The sequence below is a fragment of the Tursiops truncatus genome, chromosome 4 (genome assembly GCF_011762595.2).
Source record: "Tursiops truncatus isolate mTurTru1 chromosome 4, mTurTru1.mat.Y, whole genome shotgun sequence".
NCBI lineage: Eukaryota > Metazoa > Chordata > Mammalia > Artiodactyla > Delphinidae > Tursiops > Tursiops truncatus.
The window spans coordinates 72,986,752-73,004,254 of NC_047037.1; the positions used below are offsets into that span (position 1 = coordinate 72,986,752).

Here is a 17,503-nt window from a genome sequence, read left to right on the forward strand (position 1 = left end):
GGGTGAGGAGAAAAGGGAACCCTCTTGCACTGTTGGTAGGAATGTAAATTGATACAGCCACTATGGAAGACAGTATGGTGGTTGCTTAAAAAACTAAAAATAAGGACATCCCCGGTGGCGCAGTGGTTAAGAATCCGCCTGCCAATGCAGGGGACAAGGGTTCAAGCCCTGGTCAGATCCCACATGCTGTGAAGCAACTAAGCCCACGCGCCACAACTACTAAGCCCGCGCTCTAGGGCCCTAAGCCACAACTACTGAAGCCCACATGCCTAGAGCCTGTGCTCCACAACAAGAGAAGCCACCACGATGAGAAGCCCACGTACTGCAACGATGAGTAGCCCCCGCTTGCTGCAACTAGAGAAAGCCCACACGCAGCAACAAAGACCCAACGCAGCCAAAAGAAACCTAAAAATAGAATTACCATATGACCCAGCAATCCCACTACTGGGCATATACCCAGAGAAAACCATAATTCAAAAAGACATATGCACCCCAATGTTCATTGCAGCACTACTTACAATAGCCAGGTCATGGAAGCAACCTACATGCCCATCGACAGACGAATGGATAAAGAAGTTGTGGTACATATATACAATGGAATATTACTCAGCCATAAAAAGGAACGAAATTGGGCCATTTGTAGAGACGTGGATGGATCTAGAGACTGTCATACAGAGTGAAGTAAGTCAGAAAGAGAAAAACATATTATATATTAACGCATATATGTGGAACCTAGAAAAATGGTACAGATGAACCAGTTTGCAGAGCATAAATAGAGACACAGATGTAGAGAACAAACGTATGGACACCAAAGGGGGATAGTGGTGGGAGGGGTGGTGGTGGTGGGATGAATTGGGAGACTGTGATTGACATGTATACACTGATGTGTGTAAAATGGATAACTAATAAGAACCTGCTGTATAAAAAATAAATAAAAATTAAAAAAAATAAGAGTAGGAAAAAAAATAAAGAAATCAGAACATTTCCTCACACCATATACAAAAATAAACTCAAAATGGATTAAAGATCTAAGTGTAAGACCTGAAACCATAAAACTCCTAGAAGAAAACGTAGGCAGAACACTTTTTGACATAAGTCATAGCAATATTTTTTTTGGCTCTATCTCCTAAGGCAAAAGAAATAAGAGCAAAAACACAGTTTCCATTTTAAAGAACCAGATATTTCAGAAAGGACTGGTCCTGGAGGCAGTGTGGTATTCCAATGCCCATGGTATGGCTGAAGCTCCGGGGACAAACTGGAGACCACCCCACCCTTCTAAGGGCACAGCTGCCTCTCAGCACCAGTCCTGTTTCCAGGAAAGGCTGTGGACCCAGTTTTGACAGATCTTCCAATTTTTCAAGAGAAGCTATAAAACATAATTTGATATAAAATCTTTTTATTTTTAAATATTAGCAACTTTTTTTTTTTTGGCCACACCGCGTGGCTTGCAGGACCTTAGTTCCCTGACGGGGGATTGAACTCGGGCCATGGCAGTGAAAGCACTGAGTCCTAACCACTGGACCTCCAGGGAATTCCCATTAGCAACTAATTTAAACACTGCATAGACCAAATATATCTGGTGGTTCCATGGCTTTGAACTCTTTTATGATTACATATTAAAATTTTCTGTATATAATTGGTTCTATTGTTTGCCTTAAAGACCTTTGCGATTCTTTTTGCCACATCCTCATCAAAATTCCCCCTTTGTACTTTCTAATATGTCCTATCATCACAAGTACACTCTGTTCCCACTGTCTTAAATCCCAGGCAGATGGAAGATACAACACCTGCCAATTCTTGTCTTTCCTGCTTTGTTTCGTTAAACCCTAAAATCAGCATATTGTTAAACAACTTCACATATATCAGTCCCAGGTCTTTCCCTAAGGCTGATAAGATTTGATAAAACTAGTTTAGCTGCACCCTATGTTATACTACAAAGGCCTCAGAGTATTTGTCTCCCCCAAGCCCCGGTAATTAAACATTTGTCCTTTATGAATCTTGGGATTTATAGGACTTATGCTTTTTTCTTTTTAATTAATTTATTTATTTTTGACTGCATTAGGTCTTCGTTGCTGCGTTAGGTCTTCATTGTGGCCCGCAGGCTTTCTCTAGTTGCGGTGAGCGGGGACTACTCTTCGTTGCAGTACGCGTGCTTCTCATTGGGGTGGCTTCTCTTGTTGCGGAGCACGGGCTATAGGCGTGTGGGCTTCAGTAGTTGTGGCATGCAGGCTTCAGTAGTTGTGGCACACGGGCTCTAGAGTGCAGGCTCAGTAGTTGAGGTGCACGGGCTTAGTTGTTCCGTGGTGTGTGGGATTTTCCCAGACCAGGGATCAAACCTGTGTCCCCTGCATTGGCAGGCAGATTCTTAACCACTGCGCCACTAGGGGAGTCCCCTTATACTTTTTTTTAATTTTTATTTTATATTGAAGTATAGTTGATTTCCAATGTTGTGTTAGTTTCAGGTGTACAGCAAAGTGATTCAGTTATACATATAAATATATCTATTCTTTTTCAGATTCTTTTCCCATATAGGTTATTACAGAGTATTGAGTAGAGTTTCCTGTGCTATACAGTAGGTCCTTGTTGATTATCTATTTTATATACAATAGTGTGTATATGTTAATGACAACCTTCTAATTTATCCCTCCCCTGTCACCTTTCCCCTTTGGTAACCATAATTTTGTTTTCTAAGTCTGAGGACTGATGCTTTTTACACTGTGGCAGTGTTGTTTCACTGAAAGCTCTTCTTTCCCTGACAGAAAATGTTCATGGTTTCTTCATGTATTTACTTTTTACTTTTTTTTTTTTTTTTTGCCGTACGCGGGCCTCTCACTGTCATGGCCTCTCCCGTTGCGGAGCACAGGCTCCGGACGCGCAAGCTCAGCGGCCATGGCTCACGGGCCCAGCCGCTCCGCGGCATGTGGGATCTTCCCGGACCGGGGCACGAACCCGTGTCCCCTGCATTGGCAGGCAGACTCCCAACCACTGTGCCACCAGGGAAGCCCTTTTTACTATTTTTTCTAAAAATTGTGGTAAAATATGTATATCCTCAGTTTTGTCATTTTAAATATTTTTATGTGTACAGTTCAGTGGCATTAAGTGTATTCACAATGTTGTGCAACCATCACCACTATCTGTTTCCAAAATTTTTCATCTCTCCAAAAAGAAATTCTGTACCCATTAAACAGTAATTCCCTTTCCCTACTCCCCCAGCCCCTGGTAACTTCTAATCTACTTTCTGTCTCTATGAATTTGCCTATTCTAGTTATTTCATATAAGTGAAATCATACAATATATGTTATTTTGTGTCTGGCTTATTTCACTTAGTATAATGTTTTCAAGGTTCACCAATACTGTGGCATGTGTCAGAAGTTCATTCGTTTTTATGGCTGTAAGATATTTAATTGTATATCACATTAAATGTATATATCACATTTTGTTAATCCATTCGTTTGTTAATGAACATTTGGATTGTTTCTACATTTTGACTATTGTGAATAATGCTGCTATGAACATTGGCACTGAGTCCCTGATTTCAATTCTTATGGGTTTATACTTAGGAATGGAATTACTGGGCCATATGATACTTCTATGTTTAACTTTTCAAGGAATCGCCAAACTGTTTTCCACAGCAGCTGTACCATTTTACATTCCCAGCAATACATGAGGTTTCCACTTTCTCCACATCTTCCCTGACATTTATTTTTTATAATTTTTTTTGTTTTTCGGTACGCGGGCCTCTCACTGCTGTGGCCTCTCCCGTTGCGGAGCACAGGCTCCGGACGCGCAGGCTCAGCGGCCATGGCTCACGGGCCCAGCCGCTCCGCGGCATGTGGGCTCTTCCCAGACCGGGGCATGAACCCATGTCCCCTGCATCAGCAGGCGGACTCTCAACCACTGCGCCACCAGGGAAGCCCTATTTTTTTTTATTTTATTGTAGCTCTTCTAATGGGTGTAAAGTGATATCTCATTGACATTTTGATTTGTATTTCTTGATGGCTAATGATGTTGAGCATCTTTTCATATGTTTATTGGTCATTTGTCTATCTTCTTTGTAGAAATGTCTATTCAAGTCCTTTGATCATTTTAAAATCGGGTTGTTTGTTTGTGGTTTATTTTGAACTTAAGGGTTTTGAAGGCCTCACCGCTGTAGGTCACAGGCAGTCAGTCTGCACTTTGAAGAGTTTATTTACAACCTAGAGTTACTCGCAACCTAAGAAGATAGACTCTGGTATCAAGGTTTGTCCATTTTTAAATTCGGGGCTCACTGGAGGAACTGATCGCTCAGCCATAGAGTTTGTCCCTCTGGTCCTATCATATCATAAGATAGATGAACCAAAAGTAAAATTAAAATAAAAACAAACAGGGAATTCCCTGGTGGTCCAGTGGTTAGGACTCTGCTTACACTGCCGGGGGCCCGGGTTCAATCCCTGGTTGGGGAACTAAGATCCTGCAAGCAGCATGGCATGGCCAATAAATAAATAAATAAATAAAAATAAAATATAAAAGCAGACAGAAGCAGAGGATAGGATTTGAAATTAGTCTATTTTACTGTTCCTCATTCATCAGTTTAACAAATATTTCTTGAGCACTTTATAAGCAACAAGCACTGTGCTAGGTACTGGGGGTACAGTGGTCAGTGACACAGATGTGGGTCATGTGGGAGGCAGGATAATGGTCCCCAAAGCTGTCCACATCCTAATCCTGGAACCTGTGAAATATGTCACCTTACATGGCAAAAGGGACTTTGCAGATGTGATTAAGTTAAGGATTTTGAGGTGGAGAGGTTATTCTGAATTATCTTGGTGGGCCCAGTGTAATTATAAGTGTCCTTAGAAGAGAGAGGCAGGAGGATCGGAGTGGGAGAAGATGGAAGCAGAGTTAGAGATTTGAAGACACAATGCTGCTGGCTTTGAAGGTGGAAGAAGAGGCCATGAGCCAAGGAATGCAAGGTAGCTTATCAAAGCTGGAAAAGGCAAGGAAGCACATTCTCCCAGAGCCTCTGGAAGGAATGCAGTCCTGCCAACCCCTTGACTTTAGGACTTCTGACTTCTAGAACTGTAAGATAATGGATTTGCCTTTTTCTAGGCACTAAGTTTGTGATAATTTGTTATAGCAGCAGTAGGAAGCTGACACAGTTCCTCATCCCCCCCCCATACAGGACACTGAGGTGTGGTGGGCAGCAATCAGCACACCTGGGTCTGACTCGTGTCAGTGTCTAGTAGCCGTGTGACTTGGGGGAAAGTTCCTTTATCACAGTGAGACTCATTTTCCATGTCTATAAAATGGGGATAGCAATGTCTGCCTCACAAAGTTGTTGTAAGAAGTAGAGATAAGTTATGTAAAACAGTGGGCATTTAGTAGGCTCTTAGTAAGCGGAAGCTATTATTTTTGCCATCACTGTTTACTTTCTTTTAAATGCTTTCCTTTTTTTTTTTTTTTTTTTTTTTGCGCTACGTGGGCCTCTCACTGCTGTGGCCTCTCCTGTTGCGGAGCACAGGCTCCGGATGCGCAGTCTCAGCGGCCATGGCTCACAGGCCCAGCCGCTCCGCGGCATGTGGGATCTTCCCAGACTGGGGCACGAACCCGTGTCCCCTGCATCGGCAGGCGGACTCTTAACCACTGTGCCACCAGGGAAGCCCCAAATGCTTTCCTTTAATTAGGGAAGAAGATGGGAAATCAAAGACATGGACCTTATTTAGAATTAGGATGTTGGAAGGGGAAGGGATTACAAAATGCTTACGTGGGGGTAATTAGGCGAGATTCTCTTCTAGGGAGCAAGGCAGTGGCCCCAGCTGCCCTTCCTGCTCACTTTTCCTCTCTCTTAGTGACACTATCCTGCTGCTCTGCCTCCAGGTATCATACACAAGGATTCTCTTCATCCCTTTTTTTTTTTTACTGCCATCAAACCCTGCTTCCTTTTCTCCATCTAAACCCACCCACAAGGCAGGCCCTTGTTTTGTTTATCCTTCTCAGTCATGATTCAGGTCATTTCGGTTATATTTGTTCATATTTGGTCATGTTTGCTTTCTTTATGCCATGTTGATACACAGTCCAGATTGATCTCCAGTCCTTGGTCATAAATTGTAATGAGTGTGTCTTCCTTCTCATAAAGGACAGGCTCCAGCAGCCAGTTCTGCACTGGGTATCTCATTTTCTCTGCCTGTAGTAGCTCATTGGCCAGGATGGACACCTTACCCAAGCCAGGAATTAGAATTTGTGATCTAATCAGCCCTGACTCAGAACTAATTGGAACCATATCTATCAATCACTCTCTCAGGAGAGTGGTAACAGCTATATAACACCAGGGGAGGGGGAGGGGAGGAGAGAAGAGCTCAACAGACATGCAAGATGGCCCAATGCCTCTGCAGTTTCGTCTTCTACAGCTTTACTGTATTTCTGTCTTCAGATTCCATAAGAAAGGACTATACATATCCTTATACATTATACATAGTGTACATGCATAGAATATACATATACATAAATATGCATATCCATGAACATGTATATAGCATATACAAATACATATTGAAATAAATTTCTAGGCCACTCCTTCCCAGGGTACCATGTCAGCAAATGGAAATTTAGATAACTTTCATGGCCCCGTAAATGCTCCATGTGATCAGATGCAGCATATCCAGTCAGCCAACCCCCAAGTGCCAATCCAGCTCTGGGCTCTATACTTATTTCCTTCTTCCTTCTCACCCCGAACAAGGTTGACTGTGTGGCCCCAGTTCATCAGATATTTTCTATTTTTCTCTTCTTTGTTCTTTATCCTATGAAAGTTATCTGCCTTCTGCCCCGTTTTGCAGTTCTCTGGACCCTTGGGAATGGAGGCTGCCTGCTTCATGAAGTGTTAAATAAGGTTTGTTTGTATCACCTAAATTGTCTTCTTTAATCATTTTTAATATATATTTCTCACTTTTCCCTTCAGCCAACTTTAAATGAATTCTGTTATGGCAACCAAAGTGTTTCAGCTAATTTAAAAGTAAAGATCTTTGGGGACAGTGAGCTCTAGAATTAATCCTAGAGGAAAACCATGTATAAATGCTGCCATACATCCTCATCTTATTTTATTGCTGAGACAGAAGCCTAAAAACTTTAATGGCCAATGTCCTCCATCATCAAATGCCTTCATCCAGGAGAAAGTCTTTGGAAAACCACACAATGCAGTCATTACCAACATCGAACACTGATAAAAGCATTTTATCGCTTCTTGAAATGTATAAAGAGATAAGATGAGTTCAGGATGTCCACAGCCCTGGCCAACTGATCTCAATTTCTCTGTGTGTGGAAAAAAAAGAAGCAATAAAAATGACGCATTCAAAGTTTCCTTCTTTCTTTCTTTCCCTTCCTCCCTTCCTTCTTTCTTTCCTTCTTTCCTTCTTTCTTTCTTTCTCTATTCTTTCAGGCCCAAGTTAGTCTGAAAAGAGGCACTTTTGAACGAAGATCCTCTCCATGGGTGCAGACATTAATGTTTCGAATACCTTGTAGGTTTGATTTGTCACACTAAGCTAACTCACCAAACCAGGCAAGTCCTACCATGTGTTTGTGCAGCCAATACCCCCTGTAGGAAAGATCCAAAGATTGAGTGGGAATATGCTGAATGCCTGCCTTGGGCCAGGCATCTGACTTCTATTCATTCCTCACAGTTATCCAGTGAGGAGGGTGGTGTTTTTTCCCATATTACAGGTAGAGAGCTGAGGTTCAGGGTGGTCAAGTAATCTGTTCAGGATCTCACAGATAAAATGTGGTGAATTCCATCTAAGTCTAGGGCCTGCAAAATTTTTTTTAATATATGTGTATTTATTTATTTGATTGCATCAGGTCCTAGTTGTGGCAGGTCTGCAATTCTTAGTATACTAAGCACAACTTGAGAAGGACCTCATTCCCAGGAGAAGAGTTGTAGAGTTTTCCCACTAGGTCTGGAACAGAGCTCACGCTATATAGCCTGTGTCAGGAAAGTACTCTGAACATATATCCAATGGACTTCCTATGGTTCTGTTGCTATGGATTCTAGGTGTTAACCTAAAACAATAAAACTGCTGGTTATTTTACCAGCAAAACAAGTTTATTCAGGAACAGCAAAGAATTGCAATTTGGGAAATGCAACTATGGTGAACCACATGTAAGTCTTGTAAAGCGAAGGAGAGGAAACTCTTTTATAGAGGAGAAGGGAAGTTGAGAGGGACTATTAAAAACAAAAAGCCCATTGGAAGAAACTTGGTGTTCTAAGTATAGTGGCTTTTCATTGGCTGACTTGTTGCCATGCAAGGAGAAAATCTTCCTCCTAATGGTGGTACTAAAGTAGTGTAACTTCCTGCCTGAGATGCAAGGTATGTCTCTTCCTGTTAGGATCTGTGTTGATGTCGAGTGGAACATGCACAAGAGCTCCCCTTTCTGGCCTCCCAACTCCATTTTATTGAGGTTCCCCTTTATTAATTTTCACAAGGGTTCTACTTTCAGAGCTTATTATAACTGCCTTCTGAAGTGGTCAGTGAGAGCATGAAGGGTTAGATGGACAAGGCCTTGGGCTGGGGAGCAACCCAGTGTGGGGTTCTCATCTCTGCTTCTGATTCCTGTGCCTTTGATTCCAAGTCCATAACAAGGAAATAATAATTCTTGTCCATTCTACCTCACAAAGGACAAAGAGGAGGAGAAGTCACTGCCAAGAGTGAGCCCACCAGTGGGCCAACACACTGAGGTCCAATGTCCAAGGTCCCCTCTCACCCTTAGCAAGATCCCTGTGATGGCAGAAAAAAACGTGGCAGATTAGAAAACTCAAGCAGATGCCTCCTCTAATGTCTTTGTGCTTCTCCTAGCCCTACATACTATAAGAGCTGCCCTTCCCTGGGGCAGGGGAGGGACCTAGCAAGACAAGCAAAAATGTCCAAGCCTTATCTAGGTCACCTTGAAGCAAGACAAGCAGGGCTTCAACTGTATTTCCTTGAACACAGAATAAAAGGACAGGGATGAGATTAAGTAGCAGGGAAAAATTAATTGCTCCCCTCCCCTGTGGCCTCCCATAAATGCTATTATAGCACTTATAACTATCTATCTTATTGTTTATTTTCATGCCTGTCTCCCTCTGATAGTGAGCAACTTGTAGTCAGGGATCTTTTCATGTTACACAAGAAAAATGTGAATGCATTTTCTGTGTTAAATAAAGATAAAAACATTATAGAGAAGCCTGAGGTCCTCTTTGACCCTCTTTTTGTTTAGCATCCCCAATCCCAGTCCTCTCCTGGGGAGTAACCTTACTTAGCAGGATGAGTGTAGGTATTTTTCTATGTATTTCACCGAATGAGTGACATACACATATGTAGCTTACACAAGTTCAATTTCAGCCAAAACAGAACAAAACAAATAAAACTCTGAGAGAGACATTGTGATTTAACTAGTACCATTCCACACACTGAGTCAATGGCCTGGAGAAGTGTGGGATGAATGACAGAATCCCTCAGTTAAACTCAGGTCCCTCAGCTGTCCTGGTGCTTCTCGTAGTGTGACCATTTCACCACCCTTGGGGATGATTTTAAATATTTTCAAGGGTATTTCTGATAATACTTGATTTGTGCCTTAGACATTAACTTTTGGACCCAATCCCTATAAGAGTTGTACTACATACACCCACGCGGGCTCCGTGACATACCATGGTGCCCAGTGCAAAATCTGTAATACAGCCATAAAGTTAATTCCTCTATCGGGACCCACAAAATGGAGGCAGCCCAGTGCCCGCCCCAGCCCCACCCCACCCCCTCACCGCCAAATCTAAACCTAAGTCAGCAGCACTTACGGGAAATGCCTCACTGTCAAGGAAGCCTAACACCAATCTCAGTCCTCCAGCTCAGCTTTAGCTGGTTTACCTGACCCTAGAAAATAGGGCCTCCTAGCCAGTCATGCCCTGTTTCGTGTTGCCACTTCTAATGCAAAACTTGCTCTTGCCCAAAATCCCTGGGAAGAGCAGTCCACTGCTGGTGAGGCCCTGTACTTCCCCAGTCCATGCTTTCCCTGGAATAAAGAGCATCACACTAAATTGTTTTAGTTTTGTCATATGACTCTAGGATGAATGCTCTGTAACTTTTTAGGACAGAGGAAAGGAAAGAAGGAACGATCTTGGAGTGGTGGTACCTTACGAAAGAAGAAAATCCTGGCTACAGATTATTCTGAGTAATGGTATTTCTGACTTTGCCGAGATGATATCCAGAGGGAACCACCATTCTGCTTATGTGTAATGTGAGTCTTAAACAGTGGCCATTTGGGGGCTACCCTTCAGAGCAGCAAGTGCGGGCTTTCTGTTCTGAACATGACGTCACGCTAATAGGGCCTCCATCAGCAGGAAATACCAATGACCCCTGTCCACATGAACTCTGTGATTCCAAAATCTGACTTCAGCCAGATGTACTGTTATTTATTTATTTTTAAATTTATTTAATTAATTTATTTTTGGCTGCGTTGGGTCTTTGCTGCTGCATGTGGGCTTTCTCTAGTTGTGGCAAGTGGGGGCTACTCTTTGTTACGGAGCACGGGCTCTAGGCACACGGGCTTCAGTAGTTGTGGCACATGGGCTCAGTAGTTGTGGCTCGTGGGCTCTAGAGCACAGGCTCAGTAGTTGTGGTGCACAGGCTTAGTTGCTCCGCGGCATGTGGGATCTTTCCGGACCAGGGCTTGAACCCATGTCCCCTGCACTGGCAGGTGGATTCTTAACTACTGCACCACCAGGGAAGCCCAGCCAGATGTACTTTTAAACGGAACCAGTTTGGCTATATTTTCTCTCAAGACCAGGGGAACTTTGGGCCTTACTCTCCTCACTACATTCTCGGGGATCTGGTCTCCTGGCAGGTACTTGGGGTTTTTAGGGTCCTGGTTGATGATTGCTATCAAATCTCTCCTACCCACCAGCTCCTCCTTAACCCAGAGTTTCACTTTACTATCAAATTTATTGTTTTCTGGATATTCGGGGCAATGATTCCTGCAATGGGGAATTCCTTGCAAAGCAGAAGAAAAGTGGATGGCTGATTCTTACAATGTTAAAGATTGTCCCAGAAAAAAAATAAATAAAAAGGTCATCCAGGAGTTGGCACAGCCAGCTCAGAATTACCAGATAATTACCCATCAGATCTGGCCTTCCACAGGAAACAGCTGCATTAAGGGAACATCCTAGGTCCTGCCCAGCTGTTCCAGGGGGTGGGGCAGAGCAGAACTGAAAGCATGTAGCTAAGTACTCATTGTGTAAGCCTTTTAGCCCAGCAAAGGTATCAAAACCAGAGTTGTTCATCCCTTCTGAGCAGGATAGAAAATGGGGATTAGAAGCGCTGCTAGAAATAATCTAATCCAGACATGTCATTTTAGATTTTTTTTTCAATCCATTCAATTTACAAACGAGGAATTTGAGGCTCCAAAAGGGGAAGTGTCTGGTTCAAGATCACACGTTTGCATTATTGGCAGAGGGGAAATAAGAACTCAAGTCTTCTGACTTCTAATTCAGTATTAATTCCTCAACACTGAGCTTTGGAAACACTGAGTGAAACAAAATTAAACTTCGTTCTTTATCGCCAGACATCTGAGCCTTTAATATGCTAATAAAGTCTTCAGACTTTCCCAACAGTACGCAGGGCCTCTCACTGTTGTGGCCTCTCCCTTTGCAGAGCACAGGACGCGCAGGCTCAGCAGCCATGGCTCACGGGCCCAGCCGCTCCGCGGCATGTGGGATCTTCCTGGACCAGGGCACGAACCGCGTTCCCTGCATCGGCAGGCGGACTCTCAACCACTGCGCCACCAGGGAAGCCCAGGATTACTGTTTTAATACAGTGTCTATTTACATTCTGCAAAAGAGGATTAGAGGATGCCTCATAACAATTTAGGAAATGCTACCTATGCCATGCCGTTATTGCTAAGTGCTACAGAAAGTAATTATTTACACATAATCCCTACAATTAACATTATGCAGCACTGATGCTGAAACACAGGATAATCAACCCGTGGCAAACATCACCTGTCATTCTAAAGCTCAGCCATGAGCTGTGCATCTGAAAATGCGTAAGTGTGTGTGTTGGGGGAGGGGGAATGTGGGCAAGACCAGGGCTAATGGTCAGCTCTTCGCCGAGGTGCAGTCCTTCCAGCATATGGGATTTAGGGCTGGTGAGCCTCCATTCAACATGCATTGGTTGTGCTTCTGAGACATGTCCTAGATCCTTGCTGTCAAGGAGATCACAGTCTAGTAGGGGAGCCAGCACATAAAGGAGAACTGTGATGATGTAATGACAGGGACATGTACAAGGCAAAGTTAAAGGTACTGAGGAGAGAGAGTGAAGTTAGGCCTGGAGATGGGGTTCAGGGGCAGTGGCTAGAAAACTTCCCAGAGGGGTCTTTCCACCGGGTGTTAAAGGCCAAGTAGAATTCACTAGATGGCTGAATGGGGTGAGGAAAAGACTATATACAAAGGCAGAGAGGGGAGAAACAACATGGGTTTGGGGGCAGCTAGGTAACTGAGTACTGCTGGTGAAAGGAGGGGCGTCACAGGGATATCTGGCAGGGAGCTGAGTATGAAGAGCCTTCTGCACTGTGCTGAGGTGTTTGGACTTCATCTGTGCATAACTGAAGGCGTTAGCCCAGTCTCTCTCCATAAATACCGACCATTCTGTGACTATGCAGAGAGTCAGCTACCTCCTCAGGTCAGACTAAGATTCCAAACTGCCTTGTGAACAGATGGCATTGTGAGTGTGGAGCTTCAGAGAGAGACGCTGGCTGGGGCTGAGTTTCACAATATCCTCTTCTACCACGCACAGTTTTAAAATGGAAACTACCCGCAACTTAGAGATGCTGTTCGAGATTGAAGAATTTAGAGTCAAATCTATCCTTATAGCTCTTTTTATGGTTAAGATAACTTAGACTCTGAGAAGTGAGGTGATATAGCCAAAGATATCAGCAGTAGAACCAGGATGAGAACTTGTGTGTCCTGCACCCAAGACCAGGGCTTTTTTTTTTAGCTTGCAGTTAAGTTATCCAAACCAAGAGGAGTTTCTCATCAAGCTTATGCCCATTCGTTTAGTCAACATCATTTATTCACTCTCTTCTGTAAATTTGGTTTTAGAGACTGAGGATTCATGGATGACAAAAACCTGGTACCTGTCCTGGAGGAGCCCAAGTCAAAGGTGAGGATATTAGGCCATGGGAGGCCCTGGTGGCTCTGGGGACTGACAGCATGGTGAGTGAAACAGGATGGTCCTTACATAGCTAGCTTCAGATGATCATTGTGTGAATATAGGCTCCAGGTTGCCTCTATAGAGAGAAGCCAGAAATCTAGATTTTTGAGTAAAATGTTCTGATTTTTAAAACACGGTAAGGGCCAAACAAGATAGATCTGCAAGTGAGTTTGATCTATGGCTGCCATTTTGTGATTCCTGTTCTAGGCAATTGTTTTATATATATATACACACACATATATATATATGCATACACACACACACACACACACACACACACACACACATATATAAAGGATCTTCCAGTGGGCTTGTTAAAAATACAGAATTCTTGGCTATATTCCAAGGTATTTGGAATCGATAGGCCTGGGTTGGGACCCTTTAATCTCCACTCAACAGAAACACTTCTGATGCAGGTGGTCCACAGGCCACACTTTGGGAAACTCTGATCTAGCTGTTGTGTTTCCCACTTAGAAGCTTTCATCTCATCCTCTTAATCTTGGGTCCCAGAGGATTCATGCCGCTGATTTGACTGTACTGCAGTTCAGTTAGGAAACGCTGTTGTGGAGGCCAAGCCTTATACATTCAGTTCATGTCAGTGATGACAAGCATCCCATGCAAGCTCAAAGAAGGAACAGCAAAGACAAACACAGGAAAAGGGCAGAGGTGTATAGATAGTTTGTAGGAGGATGGAGACAGAGAGAAAGCCAGGGTGGGAGGGGAGAGGTCGAAGTTAACTGCTGCATCACAACAATTCACTGAGGGTGTGGGCTTCAGAGGAGTCACCCACTGTTACACAGTGACTAATCTCTGTCCCTAGCTCTTCAATTGCTTATCTGGCTAGATACGTGATCTGCTAAGAGATGGCCCAGGAGCCTCCTAGAGGAGAAATGATTCTCTGGGTTGCAGCAACACCCTCCCTCCCAGTAGACTATCCGATTTAAACTTTCACCTAAGAGTAACTGTTTGGGGCCATTTTAATTTAATTTAATTAATTTATTTATTTATTTATTTTGGCTGCACCGCGCGGCACGCAGGATCTTAGTTCCCCAACCAGGGATCGAACCCGTGCCCCCTGCAGTGGAAGTGTGGAGTTTTAACCACTGGACCGCCAGGGAAGCCCCTGGGGCCATTTCTGGATTCTCAGCAGGGGACAGGCTTCTTCACAGAGCATAAGTTTCAAGGGGAAGAGTATAGGTCATTGGAAAAGCAAAACTACAGGGACAACCTTGACCTGGCCCCTGCTTACCATGCCAGCCCCATCTCCACACCTACACTAGTCCAGCAATCCCCACACTTGTGGATCTCACACTTACTGCTGTTTCTCATCTCCATGCTTTTGCTTGTGCTGCCCCCTCCCAATGCCTGGGATGCAGTCTGTCCCTTTTTAACCCTCCTTCACCAGTTCAGTGCTTACTCTTTCATCATCTAAGACCCTCCTGACTACCAGGCTGGTCGAGTTCCTCTATCTATGCTCCCGTGATGCCCTTTCCATACAGTTATCACTCCTTTACTACTTTACTATTTGATTATATAATCCATTTGGAGATCCATCTTTGTCTTTGGACTGGGAGCTCTTGAGTGCAGGGCTACTTCTTATTCATTTCAGTATTTCTAGAGTTTATTCCAGTGCCTGGCAACAAGCAGGGGCTCAACAAACATTTACTGAATAAATGAGGTTTAACCACTTGGGAACTATGCAATCTTAGCAAATCACTAAACCTTCTGGAGTCTAAGATTTTATCTGTACAGTAAGGTAATGATACCTCCCCCCTACAGCTGTTATGAGAATTAAGTGAGATAATGTATAAAAGCATTTAGCATAGCACCTGGCTAAGAGGAAGTGACCAATAATATTTTTTAAGCTAAAAGAAGATTGAAGAAGTCATCTGTTCCAGCTTCTTGCTTTCATTAGGCCTGTCTCCTCATGCTGCAGGATCTAAATACCATTTTAGCTTAAAGGAAGAAGATGGTAACCACATGCCTCCTTCTAGGGATACACACGAGATTGGGTTTCAAAGAACAACACTCTGAAGGGCAAGTTTTCCAGACTGCACTGTGCCTGGGTCACACCTAAGTAGATGAGCAGGGTTTGCATATGAAACTAAGTCAAATACTCCTTTTACCCAGACTCTCATGAAACAATAAACATTCCAGACTTCCACTACTCTTTAAATCAGGAAGGAAAAATGAAACAGAATCAATGGTCCCAGGCCGACTATGTTCCACAGATAGGATGTTACTTCCAAACTCTAACCCATCAGTCCTTCTTACTTCCCACACTTAAGATAGCATCCATTTGCCTTTGTAATTGGGAGTGGAGGAAGAGTGAGTAGGCATAGTGGAGAGGAAGATAAATTGGCTGGATAAACTGGCTGTTGTTTCACTGTAGTGACTGAAGTAAAATAAAATCAACATATCTTGTTTGTATCACTTTTACACTTAAATTTGCCCTTGAAATAAGGGTGGAGGCTATAGAAGGTCTTAACATATGGACGTATGAGCCTCCCCAAGGCTCATTTAGGACTAGAAGTTTGCCTTTTTTAAGGCAAACAGAAGGAAGCTGCCCAAATCCAGAGTGCAGAGGACCTATCCTCAGGGTGCAAGTCTTTGGACAGCTTGATTCAATGTAATTCAACGCATATTTACTACCTACTTTGGGCCAGGCACTGTGCTAAGAGCTGGGGAGACAGATACCAATAAGATGTGGCACCTGCCCTACAGGAGCTCCCAGGCTCGGGCCCCCTTCCTAAATGATATCCAGGTCTATCAGTGGATGTGCCGAGTGGGAATGACATATGCCATCTCCCCTCCTGTGCCTACACTCATTCCCATTCAGCTCCAATGCAGTCTCAGAATTGTTCTCAACATAGCACATCTGATTGACCACCTGGCCAGGAGTTGAATCTGTCCCTACAGCTGGTAAAGTATGTGCTTTGGAAACAGGCTACTCTAAATTCAAACCCCAGCTCCAGCACATACTAATTGTGTGGTCTTGGGAAAATTCCTTACCGTTCCTTGAGCTTCAATTTTCTCATCTGTAGAATGGGACAGGCTTCACAACAACACTGTGAGATTGGCACTATTACTGTCCCCATTTTAAAGATGAGAAAACTGAGGCACAGATAGGGTAAATAACTTGCCGAAGATCAAAAATAGAAAGAAGGAGAGCCAGAATTCAAAGCCAGAGGTCTATTTCAGATCCTGTTCTGGTAGCTGCTGGGCTACTCTCCTCTTAGGCTGGGCAAATACTCTCTAGGTGCCAAGAAGCACAGAACTGCCAGACTCGGATGAAATATTCAGTAGAGGGTTTATTAAGGGCAATATTCCATTGGCTGAGACATTAGCTCTGGTTGGAGACAGTTTCTTTTGTCTTCAAATAAAAAAGGCTATGATGGAGAGGCCTGCTGGATTTGCGAATATAAAGGCTCACGTCATATTTAAACTATGTGCCAGAGTCTGACTCTTGAAAACAATTCACCTGATAACAGAAATATGAGAGTCAGAGATCACTTGACACAGTAGTCCAAGCCCATCTGACTAAAACATGTGCCTCTGGGGAACATTGTTAAAGTCACCACCCATTTCTAAGACGAATCCACGGTGATCAAGGCACAAGTTTAAAAGTAAAAAAGAAAATAAGGCAAAACTTAACTCAGGACTGAGCCATATTAAGTGGGCTGATATTTGTAGAACTCTAGAACAGTGCCTGGCACCTAGTAAACATGAAGTGTTTTGTAAATAAATGAAATACAAACGTGGGCGTGGAGGAAGACCTAGTCAAAAGCACCCATGCTTGGGTGGCAATTGGTCTTTTTTTCACACCCTTCCCCACTGACCTTAGAAAAAATCTTTCACTTCTGAACCTCAGTTTTCTTGCTTGTTAAATGAAATTATAACAATTACAAATTCAACAGACTTGTAAGAACCAAATGAGACCAGTGAGATATAAGGATGAAAATATGTCGTTTGTAAATCATAAAGCACCATACAAATGTCATTATTATTACTATTATTGAAGGCCTAGAATGAGGTTCTAAGAGAGTCAAATTTCTGGCGCTGGTGCCCAGGGTTTTCTGCCCTTCTCCCCAGCCCCCTCCCTGGCACAGCCCAACCCCTAGCTGAGGGCCCAGCCAAGTAGGGAGTAAGGGAGAGCTGTGTCCCTGGCACCTGGGGCTGGAACACAGAGTGCCCTCTCTCCTCTTGCAGAGCCAAGGACGTACAGAGTTATTGGGAGTAGCTGCATCTTGTGCTCCAGGCCAGCAACATTCAGGGTTAGATAGACTTTTGTGGAGTGC

General features: G+C 43.5%; 1 long non-coding RNA gene across 4 annotated transcripts in view; it reads left to right on the plus strand.

The window, feature by feature from the left end:
• The window catches only part of LOC109547954 (uncharacterized), a 46,089-nt gene that overhangs the window by 15,733 nt on the left and 12,853 nt on the right, over positions 1-17,503 (plus strand). For 3 of the 4 annotated variants that reach the window (XR_012331487.1, XR_012331488.1, XR_012331490.1), the window contains exon 1: positions 1-13,154. This exon is cut by the window's left edge and continues 15,733 nt beyond it. This is a non-coding gene — a long non-coding RNA (uncharacterized lncRNA). The remainder of the gene's footprint in view (positions 13,155-17,503) is intronic. The other variant, XR_012331489.1, reaches the window with a different exon arrangement.